Below are 18459 nucleotides of genomic sequence, written 5' to 3' on the forward strand. Positions count from 1 at the left end.
TTTCTGTATAATCACTCAAAGAGTTGAACTGCATGTGCATGTAACGAGAGCTGTATAACTCATCTCCTTCTACCTTAGGCCAAGAACTTATCAATCATCCCTGCTGTGGACACTTTCTGGAGGTCCAAGATCCTCATGCTCCATGACCACTGGACTAGGTGTGTAAATGTAGGAGGGGACTATGTTGAAAAATAAATGTGCTAGGTTTTTCTAAAATTCACACCTTCTACCTTAGGCCACGAACTTATTAATTACCCCTTGTAGATTTCAACCATTTTGAAAATTCATCTGGCTTAGTAATTGGATTTTACTCTCCACTGGTGTACTAAATGCACTATGTTTAAATCAGACACCCCCTCAGATCTCCTAAAAAACTCAGTAAATTGGTCAAACGTACATTAAAGCAGTGCTGTGGTGCTTTGTGTGCAGACTCGTATATAAGAGCAGGACTGGTTTCTCATTGGCAGCTTCATGCAAATCTTACTGTTCTATTGCTGCACTCATTGCTGGGAAGTGAGTTCTCAACACAAAATAGGGCTCTGCTGGTGAAAAAGCATTCTCGGAAGGAAAACATGGTGCCCCTCCTATCTGTCACAAGGCTCGTCGCTCCGGGGGAATCAGCTTTCAGTCCTGCCCAACAGGGTATTCAAGTTTGGGTGGATGCTGTGTGATGTATTCCAGTTCCAAACCCACAATGCAAAATATCAGACAGTACACCATAAACAATCAAATGATGAACTTCATGAATCTTAATCCAAATATAGGGTTATTATGAAAATAAACGAACAAAAACAAAAGGGCCAAAGTTAAGTCTCAATATACTGTTGGAGCTCGCTCAGCAGGTATTCCTCCACAAACGACCTCTGCCGAAATGTCGCCGACCCTCAGTCTCCAGTGTATGCCATCCAGCGGTCTCCCAGCGCTCTCCACACACGTCCCTCCTCTTCACTGTCCTCGACCAAAAGCCCGCAGAAAACTCCGGCTCCCAGACATACAAGAAAGAATAACATTTCTCCCATTGGATAGCACCCCCCCCCCATTATCTGTAGCTATAACCAAACATTGTTGCTACAGAGAAACCATTACCTCGTCAGTAAACATTACAGAGAAGCAATTACATTAGCGTTAGCAGTTAACAGTACAGAGAGACCCTACATAAAATATTAAACAGTGGGAGTCCAACAATTTCAGGTCTGGTTGAGAACTGGGTCAGTAGGCACATTAGGATGGAGTTAAATTGGCCTTTACTTCCAAATGTGTGACAGCAATTTACTCAACTGTGTAACGTCTGATTAATTTGTTTTCCATTGGCTTCACTTCCACATATTCCAAGCCACTAGTTTCATCCTCTGTGATGTTGTGAAACCCTCCACTTCCCATTAAAAAACTGCTGGACTATCCAACGTAAGGCTGAGCCTGGGATGTTTGTTGTACTAATGCTGTTATGGCAAAGGAGAAAGTGATAAATCCTCTTTGAATTCTGTTTGCAACTCACTTCAAAAGAGAAAGCTTCCATATGCCAGGCCAAGCTGAAAAAAAATATACCACGTGCCTTATCAGGTAAGCTGGTTTCTCTGACGAATCCTTATTCTTATCTCAGTAGGACAGAAATGTAATTGGCTCTGATTCAAATTTGTGCAAAGGAATTTAAATTTGATTGATTTTGGTTGGGTACAATAAACAGACACAAATTGCACCGATGCTCTTAATATGCTTAATAATTACTGGGGAAACCTGCTCCCCTGTTGCCCCTGCACTAGATGATTAATTATTCTTATCTGCAAATTGAACAAGATATGTTTGGTTTGATATAGGTATAAAACATTACAATTGTTTTCATCTTAATATGAGCATTGCCAAATAGAATATATGTAGAAATTATTTAAATGGGAAATCATTTGCTGTTGTAAGATTATAGAATTAAAAAAAAAATCTGATAATGAAAATACACAAAGGGGGACAAAATTCCTGGACTAGAAGAGTTGATGTATTGAACATGTGAAACTAATTACCCTCCTAGAACAATGCAGAACAGGTGTTTCTTCAGATTGAGCAGGATGCATTCCCAAGTTAACACCAGTGGCAGATGATCCACAGTGAGGTGAGATGCTAAACTTGCCAATGAACATACCAGTAAGTTAGGATTTTGAATGTAAAAGTCCCAAACTTGCTGGTTGGGTTCATTTTGTCATTGGACTCCAGTGATGGAGCCTGATGTTGCTGACATTCTGTAGAGAATCTGCTCAATGATTGCCTTCCAGATCAGACCTGCCACAGACCTTTGAGCCCAGTAATTGCTAAAGGTGTTTCATGTTTGTGCGGAAGGAAAAGTAAGGTAAGTTATATTTTAAAATTACTTCTATTTGCTATAAGATATTTAAATATTTGGCAGTGTATAAGATCCTTTTTAAAATTCTGTACTGATAGTTTCATTTTTAATTGTTTTGAATGTTACTGGATGTCAGGAACGTTAGGAAAGACAACAAAAGGTTAACAGTTTTGGTAGGTGGCAAAGCTTTGCAATTGTTTGGAAATTATTTTTTTTCCAAAGTTTTGTGTGCAGGCTTTTACTGGTGTAGTTATGTGACCTGGGCAGGTGTGTGGTAAGTGCAGGCGAAAATTTAGATGCATATTTTCTTCCTGCCAAATAAAAGAAATCCAAGCTTTAAAATTCAAGGTGTAGTTTTTGGGCTGATTAGATTACAATGTGATGTATATTTTTAATGGGAAAAATGCAAGAAATTGCAGGACTATTATCCTCTGGAAGTATGAAGGAGGAGGAGGAGGAGGTGGATCTTGTGATTGAGGAGTGTGTGATACAGTGTTGTCAAACTGGAATTCAATAAACCAATTTCTGCAACGTGTTCAGCACACATACAGAATTCAGTGTAATATGGCAAGAAGAAAGCTTTATTGGAACATTTTGAAAGAATTAATAAGCATTTGGAGGTTTGTTCCTGATTGAGTCCTGCTGAGATTTTCTTCAAGTCAACTTGTGTTTCATGCTTCTAAACATCTGACTGGTATGATAAGCATTGATTGACAATGTCTCCATTTTAAACTTACAGCAATCTTTGTTCCGTCCATGACTTGCGGAGTGCAACTTGATAGGGAGAATGAACGTTAATCGCACAGATCACAACAACTTGCTAGAAGGAGTTGAGGAGGGTCATACAGAAAAGAATTAGGGTCACTAAGTCCTCGTTAACCTCAATAATAAGCAAATACTTTGAGAGGCTGGTCAAGGATTACATCTGCAGCATGCTACCACCCACACTGGACCCCTTACAATTTGCCTACTGACATAACTGATCGACGGATGAAGCAATAGCCACAGCTCTACACACCATCCTTACACATCTGGGGAGGAGGGATGCTGTTCTTGGACTACAGTTCGTCATTCAACACCATAGTTCCTTCCAGGCTCAACAAGAAGCTCAGAGGCCTCGGCCTGCCTTGTGCAGCTGGATCCCAGACTTCCTGTCAGATCACCAGCAGGTGGTAAGAGTGGGCTCCCTCACCTCTGTCCCTCTGACCCTCAACACAGGAGCCCCTCATGGCTGTGTCCTAAGACCCCTCCTTTACTCTCTGTATACCCATGACTGTGTCGCCACCAACAGCTCCAATCCCTGTTAACTAAATTTGCTGATGACACTACACTGATTGGCCTTATCTCAAATAATAATGAGGCAGCCGACAGGGAAGAAGTCATCACCCTGACACAGTGGTGTCAAGAAAACAACTTCTCCCTCAATGTTGCGAAAACAAAGGAGCTGGTTGTGGACTACAGGAGGAATGGAGACAGGCCACTCCCTATTGACATCAATGGATCTGGGGTTGAGAGGATGAACAGCTTTAAGTTCATAGAAACATAGAAAACCTACAGCACAATACAGGCCCTTCATCCCACAAAGTTGTGCCGAACACGTCCCTACCTTAGAAATTATGAGGCTTACTTATAGCCCTCTATTATACTAAGCTCCAAGTACCTACCTAAAAGCCTCTTAAAAGACTCTATTGTACCCTATCATTCCTCAGCATTAACATCGCTGAGGATCCTTCGTGGTCTGTACACACTGGCTGTGTGATGAAATAGGCACAACAGCTCCTTTTTTACCTCAGACCGTTGAAGAAGTTTGGAATGGGCCCCCAGATCCTAAGAACTTTCTACAGGGGCACCATTGAAAGTATGATGGAATTATGGTATTGTGGTATTGCTTATGGTATTGTTTGCACTGTTGTAACTATGTGGTTTTGTGCAGGTCTTGTAGCTTTAGTCTTTGGTCTTGTTTTGTCTGGTGTTTCTGGGGAACACGCTAAGATGGTAGCGCGATATTAATACGCAGCAGCCTCTCCGAACTGTGGACTGGGGATTGCCAAACGTTATGTGGATTTTCTGGTGTAGTCTGTTTTGTCATGTGCTTTGTTGATATCATTCTGGAGGATCGTTGTTTCATCTTTTGACTGCATTACATTTGTGGTTTTTAAATGACAATAAACTGAATCTGAATCTTGACTGGCTGCATCACTGCCTGGTACTTCCATCAATCGCAGGTCTCTGCAGAGAGTGGTGCAGACAGCCCAGTTCATTTTAGATGTGACTTCCCACTATTCAGGACATTTACAAGAACAGGTGTGTTTATATAAAAAAAAAGGCCTGAAGGATCATTGGAGACCCAAGTCACCACAACCACAAACTGTTTCAGCTGCTACCATCTGGGAAACGGTACCGCAGCATAAAAGCCAGGACCAACAGGCTCCGGGACAGCTTCTTCCACCAGGCCGTCAGACTGATTAATTCATGCTGTCACAACTGTATTTCTATGTTATATTGACTGTCCTGTTGCACATAATATTTATTATAAATTACTATAAATTGCACATTTAGATTTTTACTCCTCATGTATGTGAAGGAAGTAAGTAATAAAGTCATTTCAATTCAATTCAAGCACCTGCTTATGCCAGCACTGGATTAGTTTAGCATTTGCAGTAATATTACATGAATCCTAATTTATTCTCCTTAGTTTTCCACTAACATTCCCAGATTTGACACTAACCAAAGCAAGGTGGCAACTTGCTGTAGACAATTAACCCACCAGCTCACACGTCTTTGGGATGTGGACGGAAAGTGGATCACCAGGAGGAAACCCACACACTCAGTGAGTTGGCTCCAGAGGTCAAGATGGATCTTCAGTTGCTGGGGCGATAAACCAGCAACTAACTGCTACTCACTTGCCGTATATTCAGGAGGCCACATCACCGATTATTCCAGAAGCTGTCCATAAAATGCCTCCTATTCAGATCCCAGCACCCTTTTTTAAAATTCAGTCCAGTCCTCCTCAGATCCCTTTCTCAGCTCGTTGTGATCCCATCTTGCTTTAGACACTCATGAGAAAATAATTCTTATTACCAATCCCATCTGTCTGACAATTGTTGTAAACCTCAAGCAGGTCACCCCCAGACTCCAAAGTTGAAGAGAAAAAGAAGCCATCTTATCCAGTCTCTCCTTATAAACTGAACTGCGGCAATCCAGGCAACATCCTGGTAAACCCCCTCCAGCATACTACGATCCTTCCTACATGACTAGAACTACACATAGTATTGTGACCTAACCAAGTTTTTATAGAGCTGTATCTTGAAGGCAATTCCTGCTTGTGTCTTCTTCATTGTCTGTCTTCATTACTGCTGCCACGTCTCAGGATCTGTGGACTTCTACCTAAAGGTCACCTGATTTCTCAACTTCACCTTGATTATTCAATTTACTATGCATGTCCAGCCCTAACCTGACCTTCCAATATGTATGCATCACTGCACTGGTCAAGATTAAATTCCATCTGCCATTGCTCTGCCCAATTTTCCCTCTGATCAATACCTAAGACAATCATCCTTGAATCAAATGCCACAAATTTTTATCTTGATTTCCCGAATGATGTCTGTAATCCTTTCCGTACGCAGATGTTACAAGTGCTTCACCATTTCGCATGAAATAGGAATGCTTATACTCAGGATATTTAATGATGAAAATCTTAAAGCACTTCCTGGATATTTGAAATAAACGCAGTAAACTCCGAAAACACTGAGCAGATCAGGCAGCATGAGCGGAGATAAAAGGGGTGAATATTTTCTGTTGAGAAAGGTACTTCTGTTTGCAAAGCTAACTGTTGCTCTTTCACACAGACTTTCTGAATGTTTCAAATTTCCGGTAGTTATACTTCTTTAGATTTTCATCATTATATATCCCATGAATGTGAAAATTTCCCATTTGTAGAGAAACTATGAATGAAGATTTAATGAACAATTTCACACAGTTGTGCTTGTAGATAACCAAAATTAGGACCCTTTTTATATTTAGGTTCTTTTGTTTCACAAGAAAACTGAAGAGCCATAGTAGCAGAGGAGATATTACCATACCAGTGATGATCTTTCTAAACTTATTGAGATACAACATGGAATAGGCCCTTCTGGCCATTTAAGCCATGCTGCCTAGCAATCCCCTGATTTAATCCTAGCCTAATCATGGGGCAATTTAAAATGACCAATTAACCTACCAGCCAGTAGGCCAACACCACCTTTGGACAGTGGGAGGAAACCAGAACACCCAGAGGAAACTTGTGCTGTCATGGGATGAATGTACAAATTTCTTCCAGGCAGCGGTGGGAATTGAACCTGGACTGCCTGTATTGTAAAGCGTGTGTTAACCACTATGATACTGTCTTGTCCCAACACTAAGGATAGACTAAATACTCTTTCATCTATTTTAAATTTTCTGATAGTAATCACAGAAAGGACTAATGTGATAGTAGTGATCAAGAGCTATTGATAAACCAGATCTGAATGACCTTAGTTGATGTCTGCAAATAATCAGCAGATAGAACTCACTGCAGTTAATTCTGATGGGGCTCATAGGAACGTATTATATTTTACAGTTCTCTTTTAGTGTTCCTGTACATTGATGCAGCACACTATAATCCTATTTTGTTTGAATTCTTTGCAACAACCTGTCTCTGAATGTGAATAAAACAAAAGAGATGGTTGTTGACTTCAGGAGGGCACAGAGCGACCACTCCCCGCTGAACATTGACGGCTCCTCGGTAGAGATCATTAAGAGCACCAAATTTCTCGGTTTTCAGCTGGCGGAGAACCTCACCTGGTCCCTCAACACCAGCTCCATAGCAAAGAAAGCCCAGCAGCATCTCTACTTTCTGCGAAGGCTGAGGAAAGTCCATCTCCCACCCCCCATCCTCATCACATTCTACAGGGGTTGTATTGAGAGCATCCTGAGCAGCTGCATTACTGCCTGGTTGGGAAATTGCACCATCTCGGATCACAAGACCCTGCAGCGGATAGTGAGGTCAGCTGAGAAGATCATCGGGGTCTCTCTTCCCGCCATCATGGACATTTACAATACACGCTGCATTCGCAAAGCGAACAGCATTATGAAGGATCCCACACACCCCTCATACAAACTCTTTTCCCTCCTGCCGCCTGGAAAAAGGCTCCGAAGCATTCGGGCTCTCACGACCAGACTATGTAACAATTTCTTCCCCCATGCTATCAGACTCCTCAATACCCAGAGCCTGGACTGACACCTTACTGCCCTATTGTCCTGTTTATTATTTATTGTAATGCCTGCACTGTTTTGTGCACCTTATGCAGTCCTGGGTAGGTCTGTAGTCTAGTGTAGCTGTTTTTTTTTTCTCTGTGTTGTTTTTTACGTAGTTCAGTCTAGTTTTTGTACTGTGTCATGTAACACCATGGTCCTGAAAAACGTTGTCTCGTTTTTACTATGCACTGTACCAGCAGTTATGGTCGAAATGACAATAAAAGTGACTTGACTTGACTTGAAACATCGAAGCAGACTTAAGTTATGTGTTAGAGAGTATAGTTAGGGAATTTGGGGACTGGGGGCAGGAGGGGTGTTTAAAATACTGTGAAGGAGGAGGGGTGTTTACAATACCATGTTGTGTAATTTAATAACTTTCCCATTTGATTTTAAAATCCAAGAATTAACTAATAAATATGTCTCACTGAAAAGACAGAGGGGTCTTAATATCATCTAAAAGCAGATTTTTTTAAGATGGAATACAGTATAGGATGTGTATGGCTTTGAACTTTGGGAGAAGGAATAAAAGCATAGATTATTTTCTAAACAGGGAGAAAATTCAAAAATCAGAGGTGCAAAGGGACTTGTACATTGAATCAGTGGTAAGGAAGACGAATACAATTTTAGCATTCATTTCCAGAAGATTAGAAAATAAAAGATTCTTGATTGTTCAGGGCATGAAGGGATATAGGTTGAAGGCAGGATATTGGGGCTGAGAGGAAAAGTAGATCAGCCATGATGAAAAGGCAGAGCAGATTTGATGGACCAAATGGCCTTACTCTGCTCATTTAGCTTATGGCCTTACAAAATTACTGATGTAATCTTGAGCAAACATGAGGAAATCTGCAGATGCTGGAAATTCAAACACACACAAAATGCTGGTGGAACACAGCAGGCCAGGCAGCATCTATAGGGAGAAGCGCTGTTGACATTTCGGGTCGAGACCCTTCGTCAGGACTAAGAGTCTCGGCCCGAAACGTCGACAGCGCTTCTCCTTATAGATGCTGCCTGGCCTGCTGTGTTCCACCAGCATTTTGTGTGTGTTGTTGATGTAATCTTGAGACTTTATAAGGGATTGAACAGACAACATTTGGAGTATTGTGAGCAGTTTTGATCCCCTTATTTAAGAAGAGATATTTTAGCATTGGAGAGGCTTCAGAGGACATTCACGAGAATGATCCTGGGAATGAAAGGGTGCATGTATGAGACATTTTGATGACACTGGGCATGTACTCACTGGAATTTAGAAGATTGAGTGGGGATCTCATTGAGCCCAATCGCATATTGAAAGGCCTGGATAGAGTGGATGTGGAGAAGATGTTTCCGACAGTGGGAAAGTCTAGGACGAGACTGAGTCTGCTACCAGATTGCTAAATTCGTCCAATTCTGTTAAGAAGTACTCGGTCAGAGTTAAGCTGAGCTTCATGTTTAGACCACCAGATGGCACTTGTTCCTGCATTTCAGTACTTACTGGTGCAACAAACATTCCACCAAAGGAATTCAGCGGTCGAGCAGCATCTGTGGGTGAAAGGAACTGTAGACTTTTCAGGTTGATCCCTGCATCAGGAATGTGGAAAGGGGAGATGGCCAGAATAAAGAGCAGAAGGGGAGTGGTGAGATGGGAGTCTGGGACGATTAGCATGTTGGTTAAACATCTCTAAAAAAAAGTATACATATTAACTTTATATTCACAGTTAGCCTTGTGCCTACTTTAAACTGGCAATCTGTAAGATTTATATTATACCTCTTAACTAATCTTTTATTCTTCATTGTTTTTTTTTTGATTATTTGCACAATTTGTCTTTTACACATTGGTTGTTTGTCCATCTTTGTTATTGATAGTTTTAAAAATTTTGTAGTATTTCTCTACTTTCCTGAAAATTCCTACAAGAAAGTAAATCTCAGGGTAGTATATAGTGACATTTATATACTTTGATAATAAATTTACTTTGAACAAGGTACGGACAAGAGAGGAACAGGAGCGCCTACAGGACTGCTTTGAATCGGTGGATTGGACTATGTTCAGGGATTCGTCTTCAAATCTGGATGAGTATGCTGCAGTTGTTACCGACTTCATTAAAACCTGTGTGGATGGGCGTGTGCCTGCAAAAACTTGCTGTACATTCACAAACCAAAAGCCGTGGATGAACTAGGAGGTTCGTTGTCAGTTGAGGATTGGACCTATGGCATTTAAGTCTGGCGACCCAGGTCTCTGTATAAGAAGACCAGGTATGACTTGTGGAGGGCTATTTCAAGAGTGAAGCGACAATTCCGATGAGGTTGGGGACGATATTGGATGCATGCCAGCTCTGGCAGTGTTTGCTTCCTACAAAGCAAAACCCAGCATCGTGACTGGCAGTGAAGTTTCATTACCAGATGAGCTGAACTCCTTTTACGCCTGCTTTGAAAGGGAGGATATAACTACAGCTGTGAGGATTCTTGCTTCACCCAGTGACCATGTGATATCTGTCTTGGAGGCTGATGTTGGGCTCTGGTGGAGTAACCTGGTAATGGTTTGAAAAATTGTGCCAATCAACTGGTGGGAGTATTGGAAGATATTTTCAGTCTCTCACTGCTACGGTCAAAAGGACCTGCTTCAAAAGGGCAATAGTTCTATCAGTGCACAAGAAGAGTATTGTGAGCGATTCCAAGTTCCTGGGCGTCAAGATCTCTGAGGATCTAACCTGCTCCCAACATATTGATACAGCCATTAAGAAGGCATGACAGTAGCTATATTTCATTGGGAGTTTGAGGAAATTTGGTTTGTCACCTAAAACACTCAAAAACTTCTACAGATGGAGAGCATTCTGACAGGCTGCACCACTGTCTAGTATGGGGAGGGGTGGGGATCGAAAGAAACTAGAGAAAGTATTAAACTCTGTCATCTCCATCATTGGTACTAGTCTCTGTAGTATCCAAGACATCTGCAAGGAACAGTGTTTCAGAAAGGCAGTGTCGATTATTTAAAAACCCTTATCACCCAGACATGCCCTCTTCTCATTATTATCATCAGGAGGGAGGTACAGGAGTCTGAAGGCACTCACTCAACGATTCAGGAACAGCTTCTTCCTCTTTGCCATATGATTCCTAAATGGACATTGAACCCATGAACACATTTTTTTTCATTATTTCTGCTTTTGCACTATTTTTAATTTATCTGTACATATATATTAGCAATAGATTGATTGGTTCACAGAGAAAGCTTCACATGGGTCGGGGAGAAAAGTTTAAAAAAGGAACGTTCTGCGGGGCTCAGTACATTAGCGGCGAATCAATCAATTCGACAAAAGAGAGGGCTTTGCACAGTTTGGGGAGTAGAGTTTTAAAAGGAGCGTCTCATGAGGCTTGGCGCATTAGAGTAGTGGTTAGGTGTCAGATTGGGATGTCCACAAGACTGCCAGTCTCCGCAATGGCCATGTCTGTACCAGGCGCATCGAGCTGCAGCTCCTTAGAGACCGAGTTAGGGAACTGGAGCTGCAGCTCAATGACCTTCGGCTTGCGAGGGGGAGTGAGACAGTGCGGTGGTGGTAGAGGGGAACTATAGGCAAGTAGTCACCTCGGGGCCACAGGAGACAGATAAGTGAGTGACTGTCAGGAGAGGGAAGGGGTTAGGTAGTGGAGAGCACCCCTGTGGCTGTCCTCCTTAACAATAAGTACTCCATTTTGAGTGCTGTCATGGGGGACAATCTACCTGGGGGAAGCACCAGTGGCTGTGCCTCTGGCACTGAGTCTGGCCCTGTGGCTCAGAAGGGTAGGGAAATGAAGAGGATGGCAGTGGCAATATGGGATTATGTAGTAAGGGGGACAGACTGGTGATTCTGTGGATGCGAAAAAGAAATAAGGATGGGAGTTTGCCTCCCAGGTGCCAGGGTTCATGAAGCTTCTGAGTGTGTCCACAATATCCTGAAATGGGAGGGTGAGCAGTCAGAAGTCGTGGTACATATTGGTACCAACGACATAGGGAGAAAAAGTGCGGCAGTCCTGAGTGTAGAGTACAGGGAGTTAGGAAGAAAGCTGAGAAGCAGGACCTCGATGGTAGTAATCTTGAGACTGTTGCCTGTGCCACACAATAGTGAGTTTAGGAGTAGAATGAAGTGGAGGATAATTGCGTGGCTGAAGGATTGGAGCAGGAATTCAGATTTTTGGATCATTGAGACCTTTCCTGGGGCAGGTGCGATCTGTACAAAAAGGATGGGTTGCACTTGAATCCAAGGGGACCAATATCCTGGTGGGGAGGTTTGCTAATGCTATTGGGGAGGGTTTAAATTAGATTTGCAGGGGGGTGGGAACTGAAGTAAAGAGGCAGAGGATGGGAAGGTCGGAGCACAAGTAGAGACAGCTTGTAGGGAGTTTGTGGAGAAGGGTAGGCAGATGTTAGAGCAAAGATGCACTCAACCTAATGGTTTGAGATGTGTCTATTGTAATGCAAGGAGTATCATAAACAAGGTGGATGAACTTAGAGCGTGGATCAATAGTTGGAACTGTGATGTTGTGGCCATTACAGAGACTTGGACATCTCAGGAGCAGGAATGGCTGCTGTGTGTGCCAGGCTTTAGATGTTTCACAAGGAACAGAGACAGAGGCAAAAGAGATGCGGGCATGACATTGCTAATTAGGGACAGTGTCACAGCTGCAGAAAAAGAGGACATCATGGAGGGATTGTCTACTGAGTCAGTGTGGTGGGAAGTCAGAAACAAGAAAGGGGTAATAACTCTATCGGGTGTTTTTTATAGACCCCCCAATACTAATGGGGATATCAAGGATCAGATGAGAAGGCAGATTCTGGAACGGTGCAATAATAATAGGGTTGTTGTGATGGGAGATTTTAACTTTCCTAATATTGATTGGCATCTCCTTAGCGCAAGGGGTTTAGATGCGGTAGAGTTTGTTAGATGTGTTCAGGAAAGTTTCCTGATACAAATGAGTACAAACCAACTAGAGGAGAGGCTGTACTTGATCTTGTATTGGGAAATGTGCCTGGTCAGGTGACAGAATTCTTGGTGAGAGAGCATTTTGAGGGTAGTGACCACAACTTTATCTCCTTCACCATAGTGCTGGAGAGGGATAGGAGCAGACAATTTGGGAAAACATTTAATTGATATAGGGGGAAACATGATGCTATTAGGCAGGAACTTGGGAAGCATAAATTGGGAGGAGATGTTCTCAGGGAACTGCATGGCAGAAATGTGGCAAATGTTCAGCGAACTTCTACATGGAGTTCTGTATAGGTATGTTCCACTGAGGCAGGGCAAGGATGGTAGAGTTAAGGAACCACAGTGTACAAAGTATGTAGAAAATCTAGTTAAGAAGATAAGAAAAACTTATGAAAAGTTCAAGAAACTATGTACTGTTAGAGCTCTAGAAAATTACAAGGTTGCTAGGAAGAAGCTTAAGAATGAAATTAAGAGAGCCATAAGGGGCCATGAGAAGGCCTTGGTGAGCAGGATTAAGGAAAACCCCAAGGCATTCTACAAGAATGTGATTAGCAAGAGGATAAGCCGTGTGAGAATAGGGCTAATCAGGTGCGATAGCAGAAACGAGCATGGAGTCGGAGGAGGTAGCAAAGGTACTTAATGAATACTTTGCTTCACTATTCACTAGGGGAAAAGACCTTGGCAATTGTGGGGATGACTTAAAGTGGACTGAAATGCTTGAGCATATAGGCATTAAAAAAGAGGATGTGCTGGAGCATTTGAAAAGCATTACGTTAGGTAAGTCACCAGGACCAGATGAGATATACCCCAGGCTATTGTGGGAAATGAGCAAGGAAATTGCTGAGCCTTTTGCAATGATCTTTGCATCATCAATAGGGACAGGGGAAGTACCGGAGGATTGGAGGTTTGTAAATGTTGTTCCCTTATTCAAGAAAGAGAATAGAGATAACCTAGGAATTACAGACCAGTGAGTTTGACTTCAGTGGTGGGCAAGTTGTTGGAGAAGATCGTGAGAGGCAGGATTGATGAGCATTTGGAGAGACATAGTCTGATTAGGGATCGTCAGCATGGCTTTGTCAAGGGCAGGCTGTGCCTTATGAGCCTGATTGAATTCTTTGAGGAAGTAACAAAACACATTGATGAAGGTAGAGCAGTGGATGCAGTGTATATGGACTTCAGTAAAGCGTTTGATGAGGTTTCCCTGAAAGGCTCCTTCAGAAAGTAAGGAGGCATGGGATCCAAGGAGACCTTGCTTTGTGGATCCAGGACTGGCTTGCCCACAGAAGGCAAAGGGTGGTTGTAAATGGTTCATATTCTGCATAGAGAACGGTGACCAGTGGTGTTCCAAATGGATCTGTTTTGGGACCTCTTCTCATAAATGACCTAGATGAAGAAGTAGAAGGGTGGGTTAGTAAGTTTGCTGATGACACAAAGGTTGGGGGTGTTGTGGATCGTCTGGAGGGTTGTCAGAGGTTACAGCGGGACATTGAAAGGATGCAGAACTGGGCTGAAAAGGTGCAGATGGAGTTCATCCCAGATAAGTGTAAAGTGACAACACGAGTGAATCTGCAGATGCTGGAAATAAATAAAAACACAAAATGCTGGAAGAACTCAGCAGGCCAGCATTTTGTGTTTTTATTTTTTTTAAGTGTAAAGTGGTTCATTTTGGTAGGTCAAATTTGAAAATAGAATATAATATTAATAGTGAGACTCTTGGCAGCATGGAGGACCTGAGAGATCTTGGGGTCCATGTCGGTAGGATACTCAAAGCTGCTGCGCAGGTTGACAGTATTGTTAAGAAGGTGTATGGTGTGTTGGCGTTCATCAACCATGGGATTGAGTTCAAGAGCTGTGAGTTAATGTTAGAGTTATACAAGACCTTGGGCAGACACCACCTGGAGTACTGTATTCAGTTCTGGTCACCTCACTACAAGAAAGATGTGGATACTATAGAGAGAGTGCAGAGGAGATTTATAAGGATGTTTCCTGGATTGAAGGGCATATTTTATGAGAATACGTTGAGAGTACTTGGCCTTTTCTCCTTGAAACGAGGGAGGAGGAGAGGTGACATGATAGAGGTGTATAGGATGATGAGAGGCATTGATCGTGTGGATAGTCAGAGGCTTCTTCCCAGGGCTGAAATGGTTAACATGAGGGGGCACCGTTTTAAGGTGCTTGGAAATAAGTACTGAGGGGATGTCAGGGGTAAGTTTTTCACACAGAGAGTGGTGGGTGCGTGGAATGCACTGCGGGCAGCAATGTTGGCAACAGATGAAATAGGGTCTTTTAAGAGCCTCTTAGATAAGTACATGGAGCTTCGAAAAATAGAGGGCTATGCGCTAGGGAAATTCTAGGCAGCTTCTAGAGCAGGTTACATGGTTGGCACAACATTGTGGGCCAAGGGGCCTGTAATGTGCTGTAAATTTCTATGTTCTATATACTTCCTAAAATAGATTTTATTTATGTTTCTATATTTATCATGTATTGAACTGTACTGCTGTCACTGTTAACAAATTTCATGACATATGCTGCTGATATTAAAACTGATTCTGATTCTATGCTGCTACCAGGATTGGGGCTTGTGCTGGAATAAACATCATTATATAGAGAAGCTGATGGCAAACCTTTCTTCTGGTTTTTGTGTTGAGTGGTCCTGTCCTCCTCCCTCTAGCTACCCACATTTCTTCATTTAAAAAAAACTGCATCCTTTCTATTCCTTTGGAATTTGTCTCCTAAAATGAAACCTTCAGTTTAGTTCTCCTGGCAGCCTTTGGGCTCTTTTATCTGCCCACTGCATTCTGTGGCTCCATGCCCCTGATCAGTTCTTTTGCCCTTTGCTTCCCTGCCACTGTCCAGAGCCATGTAATCCTCAACGACCAGATCTCTGCAGTTAGCTCTCACTCTTGCCTCATGCCTTCCTCATTATCAATCAGCCACTGATGGTTATTAACCTTATTTCAGACTCTGTTTCTCCCCCTCCCCAATATTGTTAACATTAGTATGGTGAAGGTTAATTGCTTCGGACTGTGTGTCATCAGAAAATAAAACCTTAATATAGCCTCATTATAGGAGGGGTGTGGAAACTTTAGAGATCCTACAGAGGAGATTTACCAGGATGCTGCCTCGACCAGATAGCATGTTTATGACGATAGGTTGAGCAAGCTAGGGCTTTTCTCTTTGGAGTGAAGGAGGATGAGAGGTGACTTGAAAGAGGTGTTAGACTTGATAAATTTTCATTGATTCTATTGTGTTCTTCGTATCTGTCTGAATGCTTGCAAGAAAATGGATCTCAGGGTAGTATATGGTGACATAAGTATACATGCAATGGCCACTTTATCAGATACCCTTTGATAATAGATTTACTTTGAACTTTGTTTACAAGTTGAGGGGATGCATCGATACAGTGGACAGTCAGGGATGTTCTCCCAGGGTGCAAATGTGAGGGGGCATAACTTAAAGGTGATTGAAGGAGAGTGTAGGGATGATATCAGAGGTAAGCTTTTTCACACAGTAAGTGGTGGGCCCTGCTAAGGGTGGAGGTAGAGGGAGATATGTTAGCAACATTTAAGGAAGTCTTCGATAGGCACATGAATGATAGAAAAATGGAGGGCTATGTAGGAGGGAATGGTTAGATTGATCTTGGTGTAGGTTAAAAGGTTGGCACAAGATTGTGGGCCGAAGGGCCTGTAGCATTCTGTAATGTTCTATATTCTAATGCAAACAACACAAGTTCTGCAAATGATGTTTTCTTTCCATTTTCCAACTGGGTGGATAAAACAAATAATTATATCAGCACATGTTCGGCATTTCACTGTGATACCTTCTTTAGATCTGAAGATGAGGTATTGAATTATATGCTTCATCTTTTGTTTTGGGGAATCTTGAGTCACACATTGGTGTGGTTTTACCTTTCCACATCTGTCATGGTTTCTGTGAATATGGTTTAGAGTTGCCACTGGCATAATGACGATGTATCATTCATGCAGAGATGAAAGACTGTCAGCATGAGCACTGTGGACCCAACGTGGCCCATCATTCACGTACCCGAGGAGTTTATGATCCAATGGTAAACACAAAGTACACTGCAGATGCTGTGGTCAAATCAAGACGTACAAAAAAACTGGATTCTGCCCGACCTTATGATCGAATGGGTCTTCTAGCCAGCAGCAGCTGATCATCATCCAACTAAAAGGGTGATAATTGTAAGTTGCAGTAACAAGTGTTCAACACAAAGCACCTCAATAACCAAGCAGCGCCTCTTACTTTCTTAGAAGTTTGCACAGATTCAGCATGTCATCTAAAACTTTGTTAAACTTCTATAGGTGTGTGGTGGAGAGTACCCTGACTGGTTGTATCGCCATTGTTCAAGAATGGAAAAACATACAAAACGTGGTAGGTACCGTACAGTCCATCGCAGACTGTATCCCCACCGTTCAGCACATCTACAAGAAAACAGCATCCTTCATCAAGAGCCCACCATTTGAGCCATGCTCTCTTCTCATTGCTACCATCAGGAAGGAGAACAGGAGCCTTAGGTCCCACACCATCAAGTTCAAGAACAGTTACTACCCTTCCACCATCAGGCTCCTGAACCAGTGTGGATAACTTCACCCAATCAACACTAAATTAATTTCACAACCTATAGACTCTATTTGTTCTATTGTACTTCTTTATTCTGCTGTGAAAGTCTGCAAGAAAATGAATCTCAGGGGAATTTTGAGTAAAAAAAATAGCAAAAACAAAACAGCTGAGTGATCAGGTGGGACATCAGTTTCACCAACTTCTGATAGTGCAGGACACCCTTGCTTCCCATACTTGGACACCATGTTACAACTTATACATAGTCCTTGTGTCCACTTAAGATCAGCCATGTCTTGGTGAACACTAAATTCAGATGGACATAAAAGGGTCCTAGGCGGTATAGCGGGAAGGGGTTGATTAATGCATTTTATTATATATTAAATTAGGCCATTACTTGACTGCCACACATCAGTACTAAAGTGGTCTATAGGCCATTGTTATTCATTGGAGCTTAATGTTTCATTATACCAATGACTGACTATAAGACTTTTTGAAGTACCTAGAAGTTCTCAAGGGGCACAATGGGTATTTGAGTTTAAGTTAAACGCAGTTTCTTTTATTAACATTTGAAAGCATCAATCTTCCTTACAAATTGATACTAAAAGACGGCATGATACAGAAAAGTTGCCGCATGAAGGCACTGTGCTTCCTGTTTAATTCTCAACAGTGAATATCTATGAACCATACACACATTTCAGAGTTCAATTTATTATGAAAGGACGTATATGTCACCGTGTACCAGCCTGAGATAGATTTTCTTCCAGGCATTCACAGTGGAACAAAGATATGCAATAGAGTCAATGAAAAGCTCCACTCTCTTAAAGAATGACAAACAACTAATGTGCAAATACAAAAAAAAATAATGAGCAAATAAATAATATGGAGAACATGAGTTGCAGAGGCCTTGTGCGTGAGTCCATAGGCTGTGTTCAGTGTTGAGATGACTGAAGTTATCCACACTGGTTCAGCAACCTGATGGTTGAAGGGTAGTAACTGTTCCTGAACTTTGTGGTGAGAGACCCCAGGCTTCTGTACCTCCTCCCAATGGCAGTAGCCAGAAGAGAGTATGGCCTGGATAATAGAGGTCCTTGAAGATAGATGCTGTTTTCTTGTGGCAGCATTCCCGGTAGCTGTGCTCATTGGTGGGGAGGGCCTATCTGTAATAGACCCGACTGTGTTCACTACTTTTTGTAGACAGACTGTTCTATTTTGCCTGAGTACAAATAATTCATGATTCTTATTTTGGAGCATTTTAAATTTGAGCTTTGCAAAGGGATAGCTCCCACTGATAGCCACAAGAATAAAGATCCAGCAATCACTGGATTATTCCCTTTCCTGATG

The 18459-nt window shown here is 42.2% G+C and overlaps 1 long non-coding RNA gene across 1 annotated transcript in view; it reads left to right on the forward strand.

Annotated features, from left to right (window-relative positions):
* The first annotated feature begins 1403 nt into the window (after nucleotides 1–1403).
* The window catches only part of LOC132390731 (uncharacterized), a 53808-nt gene continuing 36752 nt past the window's right edge, over nucleotides 1404–18459 (forward strand). The window contains exons 1-2 of the long non-coding RNA XR_009510993.1: nucleotides 1404–1560; nucleotides 2262–2335. This is a non-coding gene — a long non-coding RNA (uncharacterized LOC132390731). The remainder of the gene's footprint in view (nucleotides 1561–2261; nucleotides 2336–18459) is intronic.

The sequence above is a fragment of the Hypanus sabinus genome, chromosome 3 (genome assembly GCF_030144855.1).
Source record: "Hypanus sabinus isolate sHypSab1 chromosome 3, sHypSab1.hap1, whole genome shotgun sequence".
NCBI classification, from domain to species: Eukaryota; Metazoa; Chordata; class Chondrichthyes; order Myliobatiformes; family Dasyatidae; genus Hypanus; species Hypanus sabinus.